At 37.8% G+C, this 12,817-nt stretch overlaps 1 pseudogene; it reads left to right on the top strand.

Annotated features, from left to right (window-relative positions):
• The first annotated feature begins 4,053 nt into the window (after positions 1-4,053).
• On the top strand, positions 4,054-4,209 carry LOC111750686 (large ribosomal subunit protein eL39-like; annotated as a pseudogene).
• The last annotated feature ends 8,608 nt before the right edge of the window (positions 4,210-12,817 follow it).

The raw sequence follows: 12,817 nt of genomic DNA, 5'->3' as shown, positions 1-12,817 counted from the left end.
ATAGCTTTAGGCACCTGGACAGAGTCCCCAGAGACTCCAGTACCTGTAAACATCTGAGAGGGCTACAGATGACTTTGTGTCCATGTTTATTAACACTTAAAAATTGTCTTCCCACAGAATTTTTTTTTAAGTAAACTGTATCTTTCTTCTTCCTTTGATAGACTGTTATAGAGGCAGCACACTTTTTCCTTTACTCTGCTAATATAAATCTTTGCTGATATATTTTCAACATATATTGAACCCTCAGTATATAATTTAAGATAAAAATAAAATAAAATTTGTGAAAATAATAAAATTTGTTCTTAGCAGTTAGAAATAGAATTACCATAGAACCCAGAAATCCCACTCCTCGGAATATACCCTAGAGATACAAGAGCCTTCACACAAACAGATATATGCACACCCATGTTTATTGCAGCTCTGTTTACAATAGCAAAAAGCTGGAAGCAACCAAGATGTCCGTCAACGGATGAATGGGTAAATAAATTGTGGTATATTCACACAATGGAATACTATGCATCGATAAAGAACAGTGATGAATCTCTGAAACATTTCATAACATGGAGGAATCTGGAAGGCATTATGCTGAGCGAAATGAGTCAGAGGCAAAAGGACAAATATTGTATAAGACCTCTATTATAAGATCTTGAGAAATAGAAAAAACGGAGAAGAACACATACTTTTGTGGTCACAAAGGGGGGAGGGAGGGAGGGAGGGAGGGAGGGAGAGGGTTTTTTATTGATCAATCAGTAGATAAGAACTGCTTTGGGTGAAGGGAAAGACAACACTCAATACAAGGAAGGTCAGTCTAATTGGACTGGACTAAAAGCAAAGAGGTTTCTGGGATAAAATGAAAGCTTCAAAGGTCAGCAGAGCAGGGGCTGGGGTCAGGGGAACATGGTTTGAGGGGACTTCTAAGTCAATGGGCAAAACAATTCTATTATGAAAACATTCTGCATCCCACTTTGAAATGTGGCATCAGGGGTCCTAAATGCCAACAAGCGGCCATCTAAGATACATCAATTGGTCTCAACCCACCTGGAGCAAAGGCAAAGGAAGAACACCAAGGTCACACGACAACTAAGAACCCAAGAGTCAGAAAGGACCACATGAACCAGAGACCTACATTATCCTGAGACCAGAAGAACTAGTTGGTGCCCGGCCACAATCGATGTCTCCCCTGTCAGGGAGCACAACAGACAACTCCTGGGGGAGCAGGAGACCAATGGGATACAGACCCCAAATTCTCATAAAAAGACCATACTTAATGGTATGACTGCTACTAGAGGAATCCCAGAGACAATGCTCCCCAGACCCTGTGATGGCACAGGACAGGAACCATCCCCGAAGACAACTCATCAGGCATGAAAAGGACTGGTCAGTGGGGGGGAGAGAGATGCTGATGAAGAGTGAGCTAATTAAATCAGGTGGACACTGGAGAGTGTCTTGGCAACTCTTGACTGGAGGGGGGATGGGAAGATAGAGAAAGAGGGAAGATGGCAAAATTGGCACGAAACGAGAGACTGAAAGAGCTGACTCAATAGGGGGAGAGCAAGTGGGAGAAGGGAGTAAGATGTATGTAAACTTACATGTGACAGACTGATTGGAATGGTAAATATTCACTTGAAGCTTAATAAAAATTAATTAAAAAAAATTGGTTCTTAGGCTGTCATTTAGTTCAATAATATATCAAAAGGATTCTGAAAAATGTGGATTTAAGGTTTCAGGAATTTCTTCCTTATAGACTGAAATGTTTATTGATAATGCAGATTTGTTTATTCATATCTTACTCTATTTGTGCTTTTACACTTGAGCTTTGATATGATAAGAAATGTTTTACTTCTGAGAGAATTAACTTCCATGAAGCAAGTTATTCATGAAGCTTCCTTCTAGCCTTCCCCGTCTTTCTGATTCTTACAATACCTCTCAGGGCATTTTCTTTTACAAAACAGGACTATATTTAAGTTTTGATTTTGGGAGAAGGGAAATAAAAAACCATGTGTGGTTGAAACAATTAGGTATTATATATACACCTAAGGATATTATTTACTTGCATAGATTCATATAAATGGTCAATTTCTAGAACAAGATATAATTTAAGTGTTATAATTTTTAAAACCTTTGATACATGATGAGCTATAGATTTTAATTAATGTGAAGAATGTACAACCTGTGATTATAGAAGGAAATATATTTATTTTAAAATTACTTGATACAGTCATTATTCCATGGCTTTAGCAGAAGTATGCATATATACATAATTAATATTTATGCATATGTGAGGCATAGATGGAATATATCTTATCTATGCACTTAAAAATATGCACTTAAAAATTTCCTAGAATTATTGTGATTATGGGAGTTAAGTGAGGGCTAAAATTCCTATTTCTAGCTTTCATAATTGCCAGTCCTGGAAGCTCCAAAGGAAACCCTGGTGAAGTAGTAGTTAAAAGTTATAGTCACTAATCGAAAGGTTGACAGTTCGAATCCATAAGGTGCCCCTTGGAAACCCTATGGAACAGTTCTACTCTATCCTTCAGGGTTGCTAAGAATCAATGCCAAGTTGTGAATTCTCATTGTTGTTAGCACATAGTCTAGTCTAGGGGTAATGTGATGGATCCATACCATATTCCCATAGCGTAAAATCCAACTCTGTGTGCAAATCCCAGAGGCTAGCACCTAACGGATATTACTCCCCATCACTTGCTCTCGACCTTGTTGCTGTGTTCATTCCATGTCATGGATTGAATTGTGTCCCCCCAAAAAATATGTGTCAACTTGGTTAGGTCATGATCCCAGTATTGTGTGGTTTCCTCCATTTTGTCATTGTAATTTTATGCTAACAAGGATTAGGGTGGATTGTAATACCACCCTTATTCAAATCACCTCCCTGATCCAATGTAAAGAGAGTTTCCCTGGGATGTGGCCTGCACCACCTTTTAACTCTCAAGAGATAAAAGGAAAGGGAAGCAAGCAGAGAGTTGGGGGCCTCATACCACCAAGAAAGCAGTGCCGGGAGCAGAGTGCGTCCTTTGGCCTTGGGGGTCCCTGTGCAGAGAAAATCCTAGCCTGGGGGAAGATTGAAGAGAAGGCCAATAGAGAAAACCTTCTCCTGAAACTGACACCCTAAATTTGGACTTTTAGCCTACTTTACTGTGAGAAAATAAACTTCTCTTTGTTAAAGCCATCCACTTGTGGTATTTCTGTTACAGCAGCGCTAGATAACTAAGACGGTCCATTTCTCTATAAAAGCTGGTTGGTTTATTTGAATTCTACTAATTTACTCCCTTCTTTTTCACCAAGCAAACATTTGTGCTTTTGTTCTTGTTTTTAGTATTAATTTAATCAAAACTTGTCTTTTAATATTAATTAATCGAATCAAAACTTGAATATCCCTTTTTATAATCCTGTCTTTCTTGTAAGACCTTTTGCAAGAATGTAATTTTATGGCAAGTAAATTAAATCTTCCAGAATTTTCAGAAAGTTTACAATAGTGTCCCAAACTATTAAAGGTCTAGGTCATTTCGGTAACATATAGGAGACATAATGAGAGGTTGTTGTGTAAATATCAAACTCATATTGCTATTTTAAACTAGAAGACCCAAAAAATTATTGTTCTGTAAAGTAATAATATGAAAGATTACCAGCTAACCAGCATAAGGAATAAATATAATAGAACTGACCATATTTTAGAGAACAAAGTTATCAATTATTATATAGATAAAAATATCAATATTGCTGAAAAAATGTTTTATATTTTCACACATTCATTTCATTATTTTAATCATAATTCAGCCTTAAAACACAAATTTAGAAGAATCTTGAGTTGCAGTAAGAAAAACCATTTAATGACTTATTGCAATACTTTTATTATACTTTCAGAGGATAATATCTGTGATGATTAATTTTATGTGTTACTTGGCTAATCTATGATAGTCTGCTGCTTGATCAAACAGTAGTCTAGATGCCATGGATGATGTAGTTAAAACCAGAAACCCATTGCCATAGAGTCAATTCCTACTTATAATGACCCTATAGTGACAAACTCTCACCATGGCTTCTCATAAGACTTTCTGTTTTAAGAGATTCCTGGCCAAGAAACAAAAGCTGAATTGCCCCATTCCCTAATGGATTCAAATGAAAACTGGTAATAAAATCAAGTACAATTCCAAGAGTTGAAGCTGGAGAAGAACCAAGCTGGATTTATAAGGAGTTGCACTTATTATGGAACACAGATTTACCCCTCTATCAGGATCACTAGCATTTTACTATATCAAGTTGAAAATTTCACCATGATCTGTACAATTGAACATGTTTTGGGAAAATTTTGGTTTCTTCCTTTGCCTTTATGCTTCTGCAGTAAGAGATAGATTTCACTAATAAATATGTGAAACCTTTGCTTTGGAAAAAAAAAAAAAAGAGAGTAGAGTAGAACTACCCTCATAGGGTTTGCAAAGAGGGGTTGGTGATCAAACTGCTGACCTTTTGGTTAGCAGATGAGCTCTTAACCACTGAGTCATCAGGGCTCCATTACATGTGATTAAATAAATCGGCCTTAGGTAAAGCAGATTACTCTCCGTAATTTGAGTGGTCTTCTCTTTTTTTTTTTTCTCTAATAAGATGAAGGCCTTAGGAGAAGAAAGGGAGGTGTTCCTAGGGAGTACTCTGCTTCGGACCACAAAAAGATATTTTGTCAGAGCTGTTCCACTCTTTATTCTTCCCATTACATGACCTACAGATTTTGGAACACAGGACAGTAGGAATCTCTAGCCTTTCACTTGACGTACAGATTTTGGACTTGCCAGCAGCCCACAGTCAAGTGACCCAATTCCTCAGTATAAACTTCTTGATCTCTGTAGACAGATAAAGAGATAGATATGTATCTTATTGGTTCTGTTTCTCTAGAGGACCCTGACTAACATCTATGAAGTATAATGATAAAAATATATTCTTGTAACAATTAATTGATATTGCTGTAGCTTACAAAATATGATATTCACATTACACTTTTCTAAGCAAAGATATTTATTTATAGGCTTAACTTTTGAAAGTTTTGACTAAAACTTTTATCTTGAGCCAATTTAGTCTCCACAAAGCATCCCAATAAAATTTGACTGTACCCAAATTAAAAGGACAAATATGTTTCATATTATGCAGGTAATGGGGTGGGGGGATTAAGTAATATAATCCAAAGCAAACTAGATTGGGGCCAATTAGAAGATAATTAAATTCTACTCTAAAAGGTTTAAACTGAAAATTATAGACTATAAGAAATTAGGACAGATTTTTTGACTAAGGAAGATGCATGACCAGATCTGTGCATAGATATGTAAATGTGGACAGAATTTGCATAAAATTACAATACAGAATCTACCAGTGTAGTACCAATTATGTTATTGCAATGAAGGGATCAACACCCCCCTTTTTTAATGATGCAATGGCTATTGTCTGTTGTATCATAGGGCTTGTCCTTGATTGAAAGTAAAATGAAAATGTTAACATCATCTTTTTGATATTTGCTAGCATGAACTACATACCAAATTAATGTGCAAATAATAGTAAAGTACGTGAACAATCAAGTAAAGGGAAATTAATATGTTCTCAACACTATGTGATAGGCTATGTACTTCTCATTTATTATTTCATTTGATTAAAAAAAAAACTTTAAGTGATGGTTACTATTGCCTGACACAGAAAAAAAAAAAAAAAACATTGCTGTTGGGTTGATTCCAACTCAGAGCAACCCTATAGAACAGGGTAGAACTGCCCCATAGGGTTTCCAAGGAGTGGCTGGTGGATTCGAACTGCAGACCTTTTGGTTAGCAGCAGTTAGTAGCACATAACCATTCTGCCACCAAGACTCCTACTATTGGCTAGAAATTTAAAAAGTTGAAGATCATGAAAATCAAGTCATGAATCAGAGGCAGGCTTAGATATGAGTCACCATGCCCATACATGGCCCTACCTGCTTCCAAAACGTGTCGTTCTCTCTGCTGAACTGCTTACTCATAATTCTCCAAGACTTTAAATGGACAAGTGATAAATCCCACCACTCCAATTTTGAGTACTTTAAAGCACAATGGCAATTAATTATGCTTTATTTATTCATTTAACAATTTCATGCTTTTTCTTCTCTCTCTTTCTGTCTCTCTCTCTCTCTTGCTCTATTTTTTGCCAAACCTTCCTTACTCTTATATTACGAATTATATAGGGCCTGTTGAGTCATCAACAATTTTATTCACCTATCAGTACATAAAACAAGATGATTTTAACTAAAATGCACTTTTTAAATCTCAGAATTAAGTGTAAAGCAAGGAAGGGAAACATAATTGCTACAGTAAATCCAATCATAGTGATGTGTCTAAATCTGCTGAGAGAAGAACAAGAGAGTATGATACTGGGTCAAAGATACCAGCTGGGTCATGTCAATTCTTGCTCATGGCAACCCCACGCATGTCTGAGTAGAACTGTCCTCAGAGTTTTCAGGGGCTGAAGTAGATCGTCAGACCTTTCTTTTGAGGTGCCTCTGGGTAAACTCTAACCTTCGAACTTTCAGTAAGCTGTCAAGCATGGTAGCTGTATGCACATCCCAAGTTCAGGTCAAAGATATATACTTTGAAAGAGCATATACATCACATCTATTTTTTATAAATAACAGAAAGTGAAGTAATAAAATCTTTTTGGCTGGTGGAGTATGAAAAAAAAAAAACACAACAAAACTAAAACAAAATAAAACCTGAGAAAGCATTCAGGAAATAAAGATTATAAAGTGAGTTTAAAACCTTAATTCTTTCTCATAAATTCAGATTAACTTTACATTACCGAAAGCCCATTGTTGTTGATTTGATTCCACCTCCTGGCGAACTTAGAAAGAAGAGTAGAACTGCCCCATGGGCAAGGGGTGGCTGGTGGATTCGGACTGCCACCGTTTGGTTAGCAGGCTGATTGATATCTTAACCATTGAGCCACCAGGGCTCCTTCAGAAGACCGGCCACTCATTAATGCCAGGACTGAGTATGTTCTTAAATCCTGCGTTAAGTCAGTATTTGTTTTTCATACGTAGCCATCTCCTTTAGTTGCTCAAGAGTCTCAAGGATTGTCAATGATCCATAAATATTCTATATTCTGTGAATGCACTAGGGTTCAGAAGAGTTTTTCAGAATTGATTCTGGTCTTCAGAGTTCCTCACAGTGAGGCACATGGGATTCCTACACAGATGTTCCTGACACTTTTAGAATACTGAAAATATCCTATATTTACTGTAGTATTCACATTTTTTGACCTTGGTACTGATTTTTCTGTGCAAAGGTAAGCATCCCATTGAGGTATTGAGTTGAAACTTGATTTTCTTTAGCACATGCTTTTACTAGCTTCAAGTAATGCTCCAATGAAAGGAGTGGTATTTTTTCTCCCTCATCTCCTTTGACATCCAGCAGCTCATTTTCCATGTCTTTAGTATAATATCTATTATTCCTCTTTATTTATATAATTCTCAGTTTCCTCATCTATAAAAACTATACAGCTTTTATAATCATCTCAGAACATTGTTGTGGATAGAATGAGATAATATGTATCAACTGATACATTAAAAAAAAAAAAATTTATGTATCAGAGTAGAAACCCTGGTGGTGTAGTGGTTAAGAGCTACTAACCAAAAGCAGCTAACCAAAAGGCTGGCAGTTTGAACCCACCAGGTGCTCCTTGGAAACCCTGTGGGGCAGTTTTACTCTGTCCTATAGGGTTTTTATAGGGTTGCTATGGGTTGGAATCAACTCCACAGCAATTTTTTTTTTTTAATGTACCAGAGTAGTTGGTAAATAAAAGTGTTTCTTACTAAATCCAATCCCACCCCAGTGCCCTCGATTTAATATTTCTAAAATGAAAAAATGTCTAAAAATAGAAAATAGCTATATTTAAATTTGAAGACATAGTGTATGTGTTCAAAAAATGTAATATTCGAGGCGGAGCCAAGATGGCGGACTAGGCAGACGTTACCTCGGACCCCTCTTACAACAAAGACACGGAAAAACAAGTGAATCGATCACATACATAACAATCTACGAACCCTGAACAACAAACACGGATTTAGAGACGGAGAATGAACTAATACGGGGAAGCAGCGATAGTTTCCAGAGCCTGGAGCCAGCGTACCAGTCAGGTACGGCACAAGCACAGAGACCTGCTCCACCCCCCTGAACTAACCCCGGGAGGGGGACCAGCCGGTTCTACGGGCGGCGTGGGACGCAGCCGGTAGGAGAAGTCCCCGGGAGGCAGTGACTGATCTTGGAGCAGAAAGAGCAGCATCCGAGCCGGGGAACCGTCCCGCAGGGATTTGGACTGCTCGCAGGTACGCCATAAACACGGAGAGTTGCTCCACCCCCTGAACTAACCCCGGGAAGGGGACCAGCCGGGTCGCGCGGGAGGCGTGGGATGCAGCCGGTAGGAGAAGTCCCCGGGAGGCAGCGACTGGTATTGGAGTGGGGAGAACAGCGTTCCAGCCGGGACACTTGGTCGCGGCACAAGCACGGGGAGCTACTCCACCCATCTGGACTAACCCCGGGAGGGGGCCCACCTGGTTCACGGGGGCGGCACGGCCACGCGGCTGGAGGGACGAGAAGTCCCCGGGAGGCAGCGACTGATTTTGGAGTTGAGAGTGCACCGTCCCAGTAGGGGAGCCTTGACGCTGGGCGTGGGGCTGGAAGCGGAGGATCTGACCGTGACTCCAGCGGGCCAGACCCCCTGGGGGCAATCTCCACACAGCCAGCACACATAGGCGACGCGCCCGTGGGAATCTCAGATATAACAGTCATTCCAAGCAAGACAAGCAACTCTGGCTATATTCTGAGGTGCTACTCTCCTATCTCTCTGTTCCCTCCCCCACCCTCCCCAGGCGGCTTCATTAACATCTGAATAGCCTGAGCCAGAGGGAGAACTCTGATAGGGATCTGACTGCAGTTTTTTTTTTAGCGGATTTTCTGGAAAAACTAGTTTCCCAGTGATGGCTCGGAGACAACAATCCATATCAAACCACTTAAAGAAGCAGACCCTGACAGCTTCTCCAACCCCCCAAACAAAAGAATCAAAATCTTTCCCAAATGAAGATACAATTTTGGAATTATCAGATACAGAATATAAAAAATTAATTTACAGAATGCTTAATGATATCACAAATGAAATTAGGATATCTGCAGAAAAAGCCAAGGAACACACTGATAAAACTGTTGAAGAACTCAAAAAGATTATTCAAGAACATACTGGAAAAATTAATAAATTGCAAGAATCCATAGAGAGACAACATGTAGAAATCCAAAAGATTAACAATAAAATAACAGAATTAGACAACACACTAGGAAGTCAGAGGAGCAGACTCGAGCAATTAGAATGCAGACTGGGACATCTGGAGGACCAGGGAATCAACACCAACATAGCTGAAAAAAAATCAGATAAAAGAATTAAAAAAAATGAAGAAACCCTAAGAATTATGTGGGACTCTATCAAGAAGGATAACCTGCGGGTGATTGGAGTCCCAGAACAGGGAGGGGGGACAGAAAACACAGAGAAAATAGTTGAAGAACTTCTGACAGAAAACTTCCCTGACATCATGAAAGATGAAAGGATATCTATCCAAGATGCTCATCGAACCCCATTTAAGATTGATACAAAAAGAAAAACACCAAGACATATTATCATCAAACTCACCAAAACCAAAGATAAACAGAAAATTTTAAAAGCAGCCAGGGAGAAAAGAAAAGTTTCCTTCAAGGGAGAATCAATAAGAATATGTTCTGACTACTCAGCAGAAACCATGCAGGCAAGAAGGGAATGGGACGACATATACAGAACACTGAAGGAAAAAAACTGCCAACCAAGGATCATATATCCAGCAAAACTCTCTCTGAAATATGAAGGCGAAATTAAGATATTTACAGACAAACACAAGTTTAGAGAATTTGCAAAAACCAAACCAAAGCTACAAGAAATACTAAAGGATATTGTTTGGTCAGAGAACCAATAATATCAGATATCAGCACAACACAAGGTCACAAAACAGAACGTCCTGATATCAACTCAAATAGGGAAATCACAAAAACAAACAAATTAAGATTAATTAAAAAAAAATACACATAACAGGGAATTATGGAAGTCAATAGGTAAAAGATCACAATAATCAAAAAGAGGGACTAAATACAGGAGGCATTGAACTGCCATATGGAGAGTGATACAAGGCGATATAGAACAATACAAGTTAGGTTTTTACTTAGAAAAATAGGGGTATATAATGAGGTAACCACAAAAAGGCATAACAACTCTATAACTCAAGACAAAAACCAAGAAAAACGTAACGACTCAACTAACATAAAGTCAAACACTATGAAAATGAGGATCTCACAATTTACTAAGAAAAACGCCTCAGCACAAAAAAGTCTGTGGAAAAATGAAATTGTCAACAACACACATAAAAAGGCATCAAAATGACAGCACTAAAAACTTATTTATCTATAATTACCCTGAATGTAAATGGACTAAATGCACCAATAAAGAGACAGAGAGTCACAGACTGGATAAAGAAACACGATCCATCTATATGCTGCCTACAAGAGACACACCTTAGACTTAGAGACACAAACAAACTAAAACTCAAAGGATGGAAAAAAGTATATCAAGCAAACAATAAGCAAAAAAGAAGAGGAGTAGCAATATTAATTTCTGACAAAATAGACTTTAGACTTAAATCCACCACAAAGGATAAAGAAGGACACTATATAATGATAAAAGGGACAATTGATCAGGAAGACATAACCATATTAAATATTTACGCACCCAATGACAGGGCTGCAAGATACATAAATCAAATTTTAACAGAACTGAAAAGCGAGATAGATACCTCCACAATTATAGTAGGAGACTTCAACACACCACTTTCGGAGAAGGACAGGACATCCAGTAAGAAGCTAAACAGAGACACGGAAGATCTAATTACAACAATCAACCAACTTGACCTCATTGACTTATACAGAACTCTCCACCCAACTGCTGCAAAATATACTTTTTTTTCCAGCGCACATGGAACATTCTCTAGAATAGACCACATATTAGGTCATAAAACAAACCTTTGCAGAGTCCAAAACATCGAAATATTACAAAGCATCTTCTCAGACCACAAGGCAATAAAACTAGAGATCAATAACAGAAAAACGAGGGAAAAGAAATCAAATACTTGGAAAATGAACAATACCCTCCTGAAAAAAGACTGGGTTATAGAAGACATCAAGGAGGGAATAAGGAAATTCATAGAAAGCAACGAGAATGAAAATACTTCCTATCAAAACCTCTGGGACACAGCAAAAGCAGTGCTCAGAGGCCAATTTATATCAATAAATGCACACATACAAAAAGAAGAAAGAGCCAAAATCAGAGAACTGTCTCTACAACTTGAACAAATAGAAAGTGAGCAACAAAAGAATCCATCAGGCACCAGAAGAAAACAAATAATAAAAATTAGAGCTGAACTAAATGAATTAGAGAACAGAAAAACAATCGAAAGAATTAACAAAGCCAAAAGCTGGTTCTTTGAAAAAATTAACAAAATTGATAAACCATTGGCTAGACTGACTAAAGAAATACAGGAAAGGAAACAAATAACCCGAATAAGAAATGAGAAGGACCACATCACAACAGAACCAAATGAAATTAAAAGAATCATTTCAGATTATTATGAAAAATTGTACTCTAACAAATTTGAAAACCTAGAAGAAATGGATGAATTCCTGGAAAAACACTACCTACCTAAACTAACACATTCAGAAGTAGAACAACTAAATAGACCCATAACAAAAAAAGAGATTGAAACGGTAATCAAAAAACTCCCAACAAAAAAAAGTCCTGGCCCGGACGGCTTCACTGCAGAGTTCTACCAAATTTTCAGAGAAAAGTTAACACCACTACTACTAAAGGTATTCCAAAGCATAGAAAATGACGGAATACTACCCAACTCATTCTATGAAGCCACCATCTCCCTGATACCAAAACCAGGTAAAGACATTACAAAAAAAGAAAATTATAGACCTATATCCCTCATGAACATTGATGCAAAAATCCTCAACAAAATTCTAGCCAATAGAATCCAACGACACATCAAAAAAATAATTCACCCTGATCAAGTGGGATTTATACCAGGTATGCAAGGCTGGTTTAATATCAGAAAAACCATTAATGTAATCCATCACATAAATAAAACAAAAGACAAAAACCACATGATCTTATCAATTGATGCAGAAAAGGCATTTGACAAAGTCCAACACCCATTCATGATAAAAACTCTTACCAAAATAGGAATTGAAGGAAAATTCCTCAACATAATAAAGGGCATCTATGCAAAGCCAACAGCCAATATCACTCTAAATGGAGAGAACCTGAAAGCATTTCCCTTGAGAACGGGAACCAGACAAGGATGCCCTTTATCACCACTCTTATTCAACATCGTGTTGGAAGTCTTAGCCAGGGCAATCAGGCTAGACAAAGAAATAAAAGGTATCCGGATTGGCAAGGAAGAAGTAAAGTTATCACTATTTGCAGATGACATGATTATATACACAGAAAACCCTAAGGAATCCTCCAGAAAACTACTGAAACTAATAGAAGAGTTTGGCAGAGTCTCAGGTTATCAAATAAACATACAAAAATCACTTGGATTCCTCTACATCAACAAAAAGAACACCGAAGAGGAAATAACCAAATCAATACCATTCACAGTAGCCCCCAAGAAGATAAGATACTTAGGAATAAATCTTACCAAGGATGTAAAAGACCTATACAA

This window comes from Loxodonta africana, chromosome 20 (assembly GCF_030014295.1).
Source record: "Loxodonta africana isolate mLoxAfr1 chromosome 20, mLoxAfr1.hap2, whole genome shotgun sequence".
In the NCBI taxonomy this organism is placed as follows: Eukaryota; Metazoa; Chordata; class Mammalia; order Proboscidea; family Elephantidae; genus Loxodonta; species Loxodonta africana.
This window is presented reverse-complemented; position numbering and strand designations above follow the sequence as displayed.